Genomic DNA, 14,361 nt, shown 5'->3' on the forward strand with positions numbered 1-14,361 from the left:
GCCCTAAAATATGTCACCATGTGGCCACTTTTAAACTATGAGCTGCAAGACAGTGAGAGTAGGCCGGGGGCTGGATTCTCCAGTCGCCGGTGCCGAAATCGAGTTCGGTGACGGGACAGAGAATCCAAATTCCCGACAGAATCGGGGGCGCGCCGCTTCCGCCATGCTCCGCCCCCTCCAAAGTGGCGTACCTGCAGAGTACGCCCTGCCACATATCCACGGCCTCAGGCCATTGCCTGAGGCCCGTCCCCTGAAGCTCCGTCCCCGACCAGCCAAGTTCTCGATGGCGTGGGTCACGTCAATCCAGCACCACCACAGTCGGGGGAGTGTCAATCCGCGGGCAGGGGTAGACATATTCGGGGCTGGGAGCACTGTGGTGGGGTGGTCTGGGGCGCGTGAGCCGGCCAAAGGAGGGGACGCCGCAAGCGGCATCCACCATGAAGCATGGCGCGGCCGCTACAGGCCGCCACTGTGCACATGCGCAGCCACGGGCCCGGCAATTCTCCAGGCCGTATTGGCAGCTAGAGCCGGGTGCTCTACGCTGCCTCCCTGCTAGCCCCCAGCAAAACGGGGAATCGGTGGCCGTTTTTTGGCATAAAATGCCACCTTTGCCATGCTGACGTGGGGACATAGTCTCCAAATCGGAAAATCCAGCCCCAGTGATTTCATCACTGGGGCTATCACAGTTTTGTCAAATCTTATACTGACAACATCTAGAAATGCAATTTTCAGAAGCGGGTATTAGAGACTGATCAGGAGTGAAAACCTTAGATGACCTTCCCCTTCCTAACCTAAGGGTGTTAAAACTATTTGCAATGCCCAATTGCTATATCACCATGGATCAACCAACTCAGTATAGACTGGAAATTAAACCTGGACCTTCTGGCATGTCTGGCTTAGTACATCACCATGTAACAGGTTACTTGTTCCAAGAGGCCCAATACTTTGAAAAATGGATCATACCTCAATTTGCTCTAATCGGCAGCCCTAGGCCCAACTAATTCAAAGCTTAAACTCCAATTTATCCCTCAGTGCCATATGCCTTTAACATGGGTCAAGAGGAAAACCCAATTGTGACATTCAATTAGACATCAAGTTATATATAGCCACTTCCCATTCCTTAAGTACATTTAGTGTGACTCTGTTGCCCTGCTGAAGTTATTTATTAAAAGTTCAACACAATTCTGTTCAAATAGTTTTAACATGCACAAACACTTATTGTTTCATGTTTGAGTGTTATCAAATGTACTGAGGAATATTCCTGTGACTTAAAGTCAGGTTGAAATCTAGCCTGAGCAGAAGGATTGAAAGTCTTCTCTCTGATGTCAAATGAATCAGAGTTCAGGGCAGAATAACCCCTAGTTTTTAAAAGGTACAAATCTATAGTGTAAAACTACCAACAGGTTGTACAAATTGGCAAAATCATAAGGGAAAATGGGGGGGGGGGGGGGGGGGGATGCAGTTAGTGGGGTCATAGGACAATTGTTGAGAAATAACAATAACATAATGTTCCGTTAGTGATGTTCTCCTGAGATTGGGATAAGGCTACTTGTTGGTTCCATTGGGAAATTTACATCTACATCTAACATGGTTGATTCACTTGGCATCTAGTAATAGGGGCCGGTTTAGCTCACCTGGCTAGACAGTTGGTTTGTGATGCAGAAGAAGGCCAGCAGCACGGGTTCAATTCCCGTACCGGCTGAGATTATTCATGAAGGCCTTGCCTCTTCAACCTAGCCCCTCGCCTATAATGTGGTGATCCTCAGGTTAAACCACCACCAGTCAGCTCTCGCAGCACATCTGGAACTGTGGCAACTTTATATTATATTTACAGTAATGGGTGGAAGATGCATTTTAAAAGTAGTTGAGACACTGATCGATGTACATGATACCCCAAACCACTCAGCTGCCTGTCTCTGATGTACTTCAATAGACTTTGCCAAATCAAACTCTTGTCTTTCCCATGGGTAAAGAGGACAAGCATGAGGGAAAAGGGGAGAGGGGGAAAGGAAAGAGAGACAGAATGGAGGAAAGAAAAAGAGAGACAGGAGGGAGAGACAGAAAAGAGGGTGCGTCAAAGTTGTTTCCAGGCTACTCTCATGCCTATCTCCCAGTGCTTTACTCACATGCAAGATTGATTATTTACCTATTGGAGAGTGTAATGGGAGGCAAGTGAATGAGAGGGAGGAATCAAATTATTCAAAAAATATGGGACACATACTATCAGTAGAAAAAACATTTTCTTACTAATCATTGACATCCCTAAATTTAAAATATGCAAAAGTCAATAAAAACAAAGAGAAGCGAAGTGTAATATTTCATTCTCTAATCGTAAAATGACTACTTTGCTATGCATGTAATGCTAAGATAATATTGGAATAGATAAGGCAGTTTAAAAAGAAAAGGAAAAATAAGACATCTATTCCAGTTCTGGGTGTCATGCTATGTGATTCAGATATTTACTTATGTTGAAAGCAATTAGAATGTGGCCTTAAAATGATGTTTCTTCAAAACAAAGAAGAAATATCCAGGCTTGGACACCACAGGCTACAAAACAGGGGGCGGGATTCTCTGATCCTGAGGCTAAGTGTTGACGCCTTCGTAAACGCCGTCGCGTTTTACGATGGCGTCAACAGGCCCCCAGAAGCAGCGATTCCGAGCCCTTCAGGAGGCCAGCACGGTACAGGAGCGACCCATGCTGCTCCAGCTGCCGGTACCGGCCTCAAATGTGTGCCGCGGGTCTGCGCATGTGCGCTGTGGCCAGCACAAATGCGCGCATGCGCACTGCGACCGCCGCGATTGCGCACTGGATTCCTTGGCTGCGCTGGCCCCGATGCAACACGGTATATGGGTACAGGGGCTGGCACGGACCAAAAGAGGCCCCCAACCCAAGAGGCCGGCCCGCCGATCAGTAGGCCCCGATCATGGACCAGGCCACAGCAAAGGCCCCCCACCGGGAGCGGACCTCCCCCACCAGGCTGCCCCCAAAGAATGCACGCCGAGGACCTGTTGGGTAAGACCACACGTGGACTGCGCTGGCGGGACTTGGATTTTTTTAGCGGCCGTCCCGGGCAGAGAATCGCCGGCGGGGGTGGTGGGGGTGCTGCGTAGAGCCCCGACTGGCGGCGCGTCGACCGGCGATTCTCCGGCCCGGAGTGGGCTGAGAGAATCCCACCCTTGATGCCTTAATAAATAAAATGTGACACAATGGTCTTGTATCGTCCAGGTATAACAAGCACCTGGGTCTGGTATATCAATCACCTGGGAACTCTTCAGAAGTTTCTAGAAAGACTGATAGGCTGGCTCTCAGATTTCAGTTTTGTTTTTTGGGACAGAGCTGAAGAAGGCTTGGTGTTCTCTCTTCCTGAGGGAGTGGATCTCTCTCAAAAACCCCAGCTGGAGGTTCTGTGTTCTCCTCAGCTGGGCTGGTAGGCATTCTCTGTGAGACTGTTTCTCCCAGTTAGGTTTCAGTTGGATCAAGAAGCTGGAGAGTACAAGCCCTGATCTCTATGATCTGATGGGTCTCTGTCTGAAGGGGCAAGTTTAAAACACTCTCTCTATGCAGCCAGGTCTGTGAATGTTTTGTTTCTGATTAAAAGGCTGGGTAGCCTTATCTCAACTGAAGGCCTGGGTTTAAAGACCGCTCTCTCTGCAGTCAGTTCAGTCTGCGGGAGGTAGCATTCCAGCACCACCTGCAGGAAGAGGGGGCTGTTTAAAAACCTATTTGATATCCTGAGGTGAAGGATTCTAATATTACCTCGGTGAGTCTGAGGGCCAGTCTGGTGGAGGTCATTCCCCAGAAAGTGATTCCCCAGAGAAAAATCTACAGCCTGCATGTTCTAGTTTAAGACAGCCATTAGAAGATCCGAACCAACACCTGGTGGCCTTGATGATCGACAACTACAACGGCCACAAACACAGCAGTAAAGATTCATCTCACACCCTTTTAATCCCTATTATTTTCAATCCTTTCCCATACCCACCGTGTGACTGGATGGAGGGTGTGATGTGGTTTGGGGGAATAATTACTTTAGCAGACCATTGTTCCATTCTTACCATTATACGTTTATCTTTCATCTCTTGTTATTAATAAACAGTTTTGCTAGTATTTTACAAACAAATATGGTGCCTGTAACTCAATGGGGCAGTCAGGGGTCAAAGATCTCAGGAAAATTATTGGTTAAGTCACTTATGTTGGGACTCTGGGGTCTGTCGGGCTGGAATTGACCGTGCACTCGCCCAGGGTGTAGTAACATCGCACACACACAGACGTTTGGCGAAGTACTGCCACTGATGTAAAGGTTTAACAGAAGCTTTCAACAGCTACTGTGAGTAAGAAGACAGACAGTTGGGGATGACTTGCTTGCGTTGAAGTGAGCGGAGTCTGAGCTGCAGGGCCATGCACACGGGGAAGCTACACAGGCTGCGTAGAACTGGGATTTCGAAGTCTGCTGATTCTTCATGGACCATTACTCGGTAGAAAAGTTGAAATACTCAGACATAAAAGGGGAATAATTCCCAGTTGCTTGTTCAAAGGATTATTTGTGCCATACTTTCCAACACAGTCGGAAGGGAGGAAGTCTAGACTCTCGGAGCCAGGATCAAAAACAATGGCAGGAAAAATGTTTAATCAGAATTCTTAAACATGGAATTCTTGTGAAGAAAGATTCCAATTGGTTTTAATAGCTAATCAGACACCAGAGGATCTAAAGGTTGTAACATTTCCCAGCTTAGTTGGCCATAAAACATGTATGCTGCAACAGAATCTGGTTCACCCAGCAAAACCAGAACATAAGTCCTTCAGCGAATAAATGAAAATTTTAGAGGGAAATTTCTCTCCAAAACCATTATTGATTGCAAAAGGTCCTGATTCCACCACTGTAGTCAGGAAGAAGGTGACATATATAGCGTCTTTAAGGAAGTACTGGATATTGTGAATTTGGTACAACACTTGATGATACTCTTCAAGACAGGCTGGTTTGTGGGTTACACAGTGAAGCAATTCAGAGGAAGCTCCTTACTGTGGGTGACTTCACTCTGAAAGCTGCGGTGGAAGTAGCCATATCTATGGAGCTTTACTGATAGGGGCTGGAGTAAAGATACACAAAATAGATACCTCAAGGATCAAAGCTGTAAAGGTGCAATCATGTTACCATTGTGCACAGGTTGGGCACTCAGCGGAGGAATGCTGGAGTAAATCAAATATTTGCAAGAACTGTGGTAAGAAGGACCACATTGCCAAGGCATGCTGGGCTCAGAATAATTCTCCTACTCCAACAGAGTGCAAGAACAACATAAGTAAACAATCTAGTCGTGTTTACAAATTGGTGGATGAAGCTCATGATCATTTAAAGGCAATGAAACAGAGCGACAGCAAGAGCTAAAACTAGGTGTTTGGTCGGTGCAGGGGGATTAAGGTTTTGGGGCATAAATTAAAATGGAAGTGGATAGGGGTGCAGCAGTATCGTTAATAATTGAGACAACCAAAAGCTGAGGCAGCTGCCTTTAAAACCATCAAATGTGATCCTCGGGACATTCACTGAAGAGGTCTGTAGGAATTCAGGAGGCACGAACAAGAGGCTAAACAGAAACAGAAAATGCTGGACAATCTCAGCAAGTCTGACAGCATCTGTGGAGAGAGAAGGGAGCGAACGTTTCCAGTCTGGATGACTCATTGTCATAGCTGCTAAACAGGCTCAACAGGTTTATTTTAACTCAAAAGAAAATGCTGCGAGTGCGGCACACACCACAAATGTTCCAGAGCGGGACTATTCGAACTCGCGGCCCTGGTCTGGGAGCATTTAAAGGGCTCACTAACGAGTCCTAGCTGCCTCTGCCCGCTACTACGGGAACTCAAACTCTACGAACCCCATGGAGAGATTGATTTGTCATGGTCCTCAGGAGGGTTCTCACCCCTCCTAATTCCAGGTCATCGCCACGACTCCTACTCCTTTGCTTCTTGGCGCACAGTCTCGGGCCAACTGTCAGTGGAGCCAGATTGGGGGCGTGAGGTGGATAGGGAATCGTCTTTTCCTGGCAGAGCATCAAACGACCACTGATGAGGACTCCTCTTTGATGCTGACCCCTGGCAGTGGATCAGGCATCTTCATCTCCATTTCTGATCCAAAGTCTTCGTCCTCAAGGGAAGTGACTCCTGGGTTTCCATGGAATGAGTCCCCTGCCTGGAGGTGAGCACAAAGGACACTGAGGGCATTGTCGTATCCAGAGTCATTTCAACATGATAGGGTTCCCTGCTCCTAAGTTTGTCTTTTCCAGTATAACGCCTGGGATCCAAGGAGATCCATCTCCAAAGTTACATATAATGTGTCTCCTGTCTTGAAGTATCAAAATTTCTTTTCTGGGCTTCTTGTCTTGACTCCACCTTTCCCCCTAGATTGGGAAACAATAGACTGAGTCTGGTCCAGAGTTGAGAGCCCATGAGCAGCCCTGTCGCCACAACTCATTGTAGTGTGTAGCATGGTCTTATAGTCTTAGAGGAATTGGGATAATTTAGTGTCTACAGAACCAGTGGTCTGTTTCTTCATAAAAGCAAATTACTGTGGATGCTGGAATCTGAAACCAAAAGAGGAAATGCTGGAAAATCCCAGCAGGCTTGGCAGCATCTGTAGGGAGAGAAAGGAGCTAACGTTTCGAGTCCAGATGACTCGTCATCAAAGCTAAAAGACCTGCTGAGATTTTTCCAGCATTTTCTCTTTTGGTCTGCTTCTTCATGCCCGTTTTAAACAGTTTGACTGCCCGTTCGACCAGGTTGTTGGAAGATGGATGGTCTGATGTCATTCAGATATGTTTATCTCATTGGACTTCACAAATGCCTGGAATTCTCCACTGGTGAAGGAGGTCCTGTTGTCTGATATGAGGGCCTTCGGTATTCCATGAACACAAAGTTTCTCTATGGTCATGTTGGAAGTCATGGAGGATATCCGTTGTTTGTCCATCTATTTTAGAACAGGCGTCAACTAAGATTAAGAATATTGATCCCATGAATGGCCTCGTGAAGTCCATATGCACCCGTACCCAAAGTCTCCCTGGCTATTCCCACAGGTGCAGCGAGGTCGAAGGTGGGAGCTTCTGGATACAAAGGTGCTGTTTCGCCATGTTCTCAATGTCAGTGTTAAGCCCAGGCCACCGTATGTAGTTCCTTGCAAACATCGTCATCTTGGTGACCTCGGGATAGAGCACTGACCTAGGCAGGGGATGACCACTCAGGTTCCCCCCATGATGATGCTACCTTCCATGCTTAATTCTTGGTGTTTGGATAGGAAGGGCTTCATATCTTCTTGTGGGGTGTGATAGAATTCTACACCTTAGGATCATGTGGAGCAGTTTTGCCAGTGCAGGATCCTTCTGGGTCCATGCCTGGAATTGTTTCGCGGACACAGGCAGGGTATCCAGGAAATTTAATGTCATTATGACTTCTTCCATTACTGGCAGAGGGGCCAAGTTTGTGGGCAGTGGTAAGTGACTCAGGGCATCAGTGCTGGCGAAGTGTGTGCCAGGGCGGTCCTTGAAGGAGTACTCATAGGCCACTAACAAAGGTGTTCAACGTTGGATCGGAGCCGAGGCATTGTGGGGGAATCACTTTGTCCTCCTTAAAAAGGCCCAACAACGGTTTATGGTCCTTGATTGTCGTAACGTGCCGGCCATAGACATACGGATGAAATTTCCTTACTCCAAATATCACGGCCAGTCCTCATTTTCAATTTGTGTATAGTGTCACTTTGAATCTGCCATGATTCGTGATGTATATGCTATTGGTTGCTCGGTGCCATCATCCCATCGATAGGAGAAGACTGCCCCTACTCCATATGGAGAGGTATCGTGCATACCAGCGCATGCACCACACTAGTACCAGTTGTCTTTGGGATCATAGTGCGTCAAGATGTTGGATGATGGCAGCTGTTGTTTCACTTTCATGAATGCTTTGTCCTGTAATGCCTGGGACTCGTTAGTGAGCCCTTTAAATGCTGTAGAGCTTTTTCAACAGAGCGCATTGGGGTGCCAGTAAAGTAGCCAAGTTGGGGATGAATTTCCCATCATAATGTATGAGACCTAGGAACGACTTCAGTTCGGTCATGTTTCGCGGGATTGGTGCCCCTCTGATGGCCTTCACTTTGTTATCTAAGGGTGCAGGCCATTTTTATCAGCACAGTACCCAAGGAATGTTACCTTGCATGCCAGGAACATGTACTTTTCCCAATTCAGGCCGATGCCCACGTTAGAGAATCATCATAGGACTTTCTCCAAATTTGTTACATGTTCTTTCTTGGTAGCTCCTTTGATTAGCACATCGTCTCGGTGCACTTGGTACATATGGCTCGGGTTTTCCAAATAGGGGCATTTCCGGGATATCCTCACACTTCGTTCCTTATCAGAGTTTCAAGGAATGCTATCCAGAATCTCGTACTTGATTCTTCTCACCAATGTAGTAACCCAGGAGACATGAAGAAGGAGACGAAACAGGTTTATTTTACAACACAAATGTCCGAGCCCAGGACATTCAGAACTCGAGGTCTGGGTCTGGGACAGCATTTAATGAGTCCCAGCTGGGTGGGCCTCCACCCTCTACCACGAAAACCCATACTCTACAAGCCCAACGGTGAAATCGATAAGTGATCCTCCATGGTCCCCATGATCCTCCATGGATTATCACAATGTCATGCCATTAAAAGGATGCATTATGGTGAAACTAGAAGCAAATGGACAGATGACAAAATTGCCCCTTCACATCGTGGAAAATTTCCTGCTCTATTTGGCAGAGCATGGTTGGCTTAGATTAGACTCAATTGGGAAACAGTCAATCATTTAGTGGATTCAAGGAGCAACTTGCAACAATTTCTGAAGAAGTATGAGAAGGGTTTGAAGATTCACTGGGTTCTATGACTGAAATTGAGCTACACCTAAAAATAAAGTCAGAAAGCACATCTAAATGTCTCAAAGCTAGAATTCTACCATACACCATCAAGCCTAAAGTTGAAGAAGAACTAAAAAGATTAGTAAGGATAGGAGTAATTGAATCTGTTGCTACAAGTGACTGGGTGACACCAATCATTCCTGTATTAAAATGGGATGGCTTTGTGAGAAATTTTGTGTGAACATTATTATCTACCTCTGCTTATTGAAGACTTGTATACTGGACTTACTGGAGGACAGAAATTTAATAAAATTGACGTTTCACAAGCATATCTGCAGATGTATTTGGCTGCCGAATCACAATATAGCGTATAAAGGTCTGTTTCATTATTGCTTTTGCAATAACAGCCGTGCCTACCCTTTTTCAGAGATCCATGGATCAAGTGGATTGAATGGAGTGCAATGTTATTTAGATGACATGTTCATCACTGGTTCGAGTGAACAGGAACCCTTGGAGAATTTGTAGGTGGTATACAACATATCAAGTAAGCTCCATATCAATCAGCACAAATGGATTTACTGAACGTTTAGTGCTGTCATTAAAGCATTCTATCAAAGCATCAAAGGACCAGGGAACATTATCAAGAAGCGGAAAGAAATTTATAATATCTTAACGGAACACTGTACATGCTACCATGCAAAGTTCAATGGGAATGCTATTGTTTATGAGGAAACTACAAACACAGTTTGATTTGTTAACTCCAGCTGACACATCAGAGATAGTCAAAGGACAACTACAAACACAACTTGCTAGGAAGGAGAAAATCTCTTAAAGATGAGTATTCAACCAGGGAGAGAGGGTGTTAGCTGGGAATTACACCGCCAACGAGAAATGGGCACCAGCTATGATCCTAGCAGAGACAGGTCAAATATCATACACTATACAGACAGATGCCGAAAGAGTTTGCCGATGTTCTACTGATCAGTTACTTGCTTCACGAAGTGAGTTTGCAGAAACTTCTCAAGAGGTTCTACCTTTAGAAGATCTGGAGAGCTATGTATTGGAATGGAGACCAGAGATAGTGACGAGTTCAGATTCTGTTTCTGAGGACTTTTCAATGCCGATAGTAAAAGATACTGAAATAACAACTCAAAAAGTACCATCTACAGAAAGGAATGAGGACACTTCTGAGGTTGCAAGTAGCCAAGTTCAGGAACGCCAAATTTTCCATAAAGGAATAGACGTCCAATACAGGGCTGTCTTATTGAATTGTATACGTTCATAGAAATAACATATCAGGGATTTGGGGCCGGTTTAGCTTAGTGAGCTGGACAGCTGGTTTGTGATGCAGACCAAGGCCAGCAGTGCGGGTTCAATTCCCATGCAGGCTGAGGTTATTCATGAAGGCCTGCCTTCTCAACCTTGTCCCTTGCCTGAGGTGTGATGATCCTCAGGTTAAACCACCACCAGTCAGCTCTCCCCCTCAAAGAGGAAAGCGGCCTACGGTCATCTAGGATTATGCCGACTTTGCCTTTACCTTACAATTCAGGGGATCTGTTGTATAAATGTTAATTATTGTCTTTGCACTAATGACGTAAAGAGGGAGGAGTGTTATGTATCTGGGAATACATTCCTGCTGATTCTGCACCATGTGATGTGTAATGACGTCAGAGTGTTTGCATGGGCTTTGAGCAGATCATTGTTTTGATTGTACGAGCAACACTCTTAATAAACCTCCCATGGTGTTTTCCAAGAATTCAGAGTGTGGGCGCCTCCATACCTTTTCTCTTTGTAGCAACAAAGAAATATAACATCATTAGACTTTTAATTCCAGATTTAAAAAAAATCAAATTCAAACTTCACCATCTGCTGTGGTAGGATTTGAGCCCCGGTAACCCCCAGTAACCCCCAAATCCTACCATATGTGGGGAAGATCTTGTTCATACAGTGACAATACCAATGCGCCACTGCTTCCACTTGAGATATTATCAGATATTGAGATGTTATAATGTCTTCCCAGTAATCTTTGGAATCTGCAATGCTGTTAAGTTAGATAAAGATAATTTGGTGATATTTTACACAAGAAATTTGGTTGTGGTTTATGATTATATGTACATTATAGGATTATATATTGGAAACATTTTTAGGAAGATGGAATGCAAACAAGAATGACAAGCTTTGCTCTCAAAAATGCATGGAAATTAGCCTATATGTTAAGTATATATGTTACTGCACTGCTTTTTGAAAAAGTTATCTGCCACAAGTGAACATTTTTCCTGAAGAAATTTCTAATTCGGTGCAATTTTAGTTTATCACACTTAGCTGCATTACCATGGCAACCATTAATTAGATATTCCCCATTTTGCTACTGTAAATTAGTGTGACTAAAAGCGTGAACATTCAGGGAAACAGTAATCCTAATTTACATGCTTTATGATCTATGGAGATGATGTGTAACCATGGTGACAGCTAATTTCTATTCAATCCCCAGAAATGCTGCTGACCCAGAGGAAAATCTTTGGAAGTATAATTATCCTTGCTTAAAGCATTCTTCAGTTACTTTCCTCACTCATGAGCACAGGGGCATGGTATCACTTTTAATAATATATCTGCAGCACAGTCATTGACAGCAGCAATTCTAAGAAATTAATTATGAAGCCAACATTGGTTCATAATTCTTAAACAAACTATTCTTCATGCGTAAGACCTTGGAAGTCACTAAAACTGTGATATTTGTAAGATTTAACAGAATTACTAATAAAACATATGCACTAGGCGAGGAACTTGAAAGCACTTTTGCAAAATGACCGAATGTCTGGATTTCATTTGTTCTGTGTGGAACAGATTTGGAGCCTTGCAGACACCTGCATATCATAGATTATCATAGAATTTACGGTGTTCACCGGCTCTTAGAAAGAGCATCCTACCCAAGGTCAATACCTCCACCCTATCCCCATAAACCAGTAACCCCACCCAACACTAATGGATGAGTAATTTATGCAAATTAGTATTTGGGATTTACAGTTCTGCCCATAGGTTTTCCTGAATGATAAAGATGCACTGTAGTTTTAGTCTGGATGACAACTATCATTAGTGGCAGTGATTTGTTTTTGCCTCAGGAATAATATAGTGCTGTAATAAATGGAGGAGAGTGTTGTCTCTAGGACAAGGGCAAAGGACTGCTGAGTCCAGTGTGAAAATCAATTCTTGATCTTTTTGCCAGGGCAAAGAGAGTTTAAGTCATGCACCAGGATATTAGTAAACTATGCCCAATATAATGTACAAGGTTGCTCATACAACAACTTGCATTTATATAGTGACGTTAACATAATGAAATACTCCAAGGTACTTCAGAGATATTGGGCGCGATTCAACCATGGCGTTGCACCAGGCCTGGATCCGGGCACACGGGGTGAGTAGCAGGAAAGGCCAAAATCAAGACTCAAGCTGGAAGTGAACCATTTTGCGATTCACCCGGCCTGCTCCTGATCAGATCACACCCAAAAATGGCGAGAATATCATTAACCCTCATTTTCATTCATTTCTATCTCATTAACGAGATTGAAGTTGAATACAGCAGCTTCCCGGAAATGACCCGACTCACCAGCGGGAAATCACGTAGGCGCTGATTAGTACTCCTCCAAAACGTGAAGCTGGAGCAATGGACACTGAGGGTAAGTGAGGAGGTGAGTAGCCATTTCTGTTTTCCGGCATGCAGCTCAAGGGCACCGGAGCTGCTGCCCCAGTGCTTCAGCACTGTGGATCTACTCGTGACTGTGTGGATCAGTAGAGGGCAGCTGAGCACAGACACCCTAATATTCCTGGCAGAGGTCTGGGGTCTAGGCGCTCCTGATGTGTCTGGGGGTAAGTGTGCAGAGTAAAGTTTGCTGAATGGCTCTCTGAGAGAAGGCGGAACAGTCATGCTAAGGCTGGGAGAGGTTTGGGGGATTTGAGGGTCCCAGGGTGAAAGCTCTAACTGATTAACAGTCTCTCTCCTTCTCCAATTCCTTCCAGATATAATGATGTCTGGTGGAATAGATCCTGCGGAGGCTGCCCTCGTGGTGCTTGCGGCAGCCGCGGTGGGTTGGGTGAATGTAATTTTGTGAGAGTTAGGAAACGGTCAGCAGAATCTTTGGATGACCTCAAGTTTAGGAGGGTTGAATGTGGGAGGCCGACCTGAGTGCAGAAGAATATTCAAGACTGGAGGTAATAAAGGCAAATCATAGATGCAGAAGGAGACCTTTCAGCACATCGAGTCTGCACTGACCCTCTGAAAGAGCACCCTATCTAGGCCCACGATGCTAGCCTATCCCGTAACCCCACCTGACCTGCATATCTCTGGACTGTGGGAGGAAACCGGAGCACCTGGAGGAAACCCACGCAGACAGTGGGAGTGTGTACAAACTCCACACAGACAGTCACCCAAGGCCGGCATTGAACCCTGGCCCTTGGCACTGTGAGGCAGCAATACTAACCACTGTTGATAAAAGTGTTTCAGCAGCAGAAGAGCTAAGGCAGAGGCCAAGATGAGTGTTGTTATGGAGATGGATAAAGGCAGTCTTCATGTCGACACAGATATGTAGTTGAAAGCTCATCTCAGGGTCAAATATGACACTGAATTTGCAAACAGTCTGGTTTCTCAGTCTCAGACAGATGCCAGGAGGAGGGGATGGAATTGATGCCGAGAAAGCGTAGTTCGTGGCAGTGAAATAAGACAGTGGCTTAAGTCTTCCAAATTTCAAATGAAGGAAATTTCTGCTCAGCCAGTAATGGATAAGCAATTTGATCATTTTAAAACAGTGGAGAAGTTGAGAGAGATGATGCTGTCGACAGAAAACTGATGTTGCATTTTTGGATGATGTCGGTGAGGGGCAGCATACAGATTGAAAATAGGAGAAATACTCTATTGTATCACAGAACATAGTTGGGGAAAATATTCTAGTTTCATTCTGGCCCTGTTTTCTATGAACTTTGTGGCTATGAAACTAAGCATAATAATATGGACAATAAATGCTGGCCTATCCAGCGACATCCACATCCCGTAAATGAATTAAAAAATATACAAAGAGCAATTTTTTCTTTATGCTAAAAAATTACTGTTTAAGTTTAACATGAATCAGATGTAATCCAGAGCATCATCTTATGTCTGAATGAGAAAATATAAAAGAGCATTAAAAAACAAGCCATCTGGCTTTCATTACTCCTTCGCAAACAATGCACAATCTATGTAATCATGAACTTTACTGGTTTATGTAATCTTTGATGGAAACATCTAGATAAATACTGCGATTGTCAAAGATACAAGAAATGTCTTGGATATTTCATTAACTGTTTATTGCCAAAGTTCAATCCTGCATTGCAAACAATAGACCTAATTTTTTGTTCAGGTGAAAATGAACCTGGCCAGATGGTATTGGGTGAGTGGAAGGCTGGCCCTGCTGAATTTCTGGTTGAAAGAGGTGCTGGTGTTCTGACTTTGGCTGCATTGG

The 14,361-nt window shown here is 44.7% G+C and overlaps 1 protein-coding gene across 6 annotated transcripts in view; it reads right to left on the reverse strand.

Annotated features, from left to right (window-relative positions):
* LOC140396252 (voltage-dependent calcium channel subunit alpha-2/delta-4-like) overlaps nucleotides 1-14,361 on the reverse strand; it is an 820,155-nt gene that overhangs the window by 166,171 nt on the left and 639,623 nt on the right. The gene's annotated exons all lie outside the window — the stretch shown is intronic.

The sequence above is a fragment of the Scyliorhinus torazame genome, chromosome 19 (genome assembly GCF_047496885.1).
Source record: "Scyliorhinus torazame isolate Kashiwa2021f chromosome 19, sScyTor2.1, whole genome shotgun sequence".
In the NCBI taxonomy this organism is placed as follows: domain Eukaryota; kingdom Metazoa; phylum Chordata; class Chondrichthyes; order Carcharhiniformes; family Scyliorhinidae; genus Scyliorhinus; species Scyliorhinus torazame.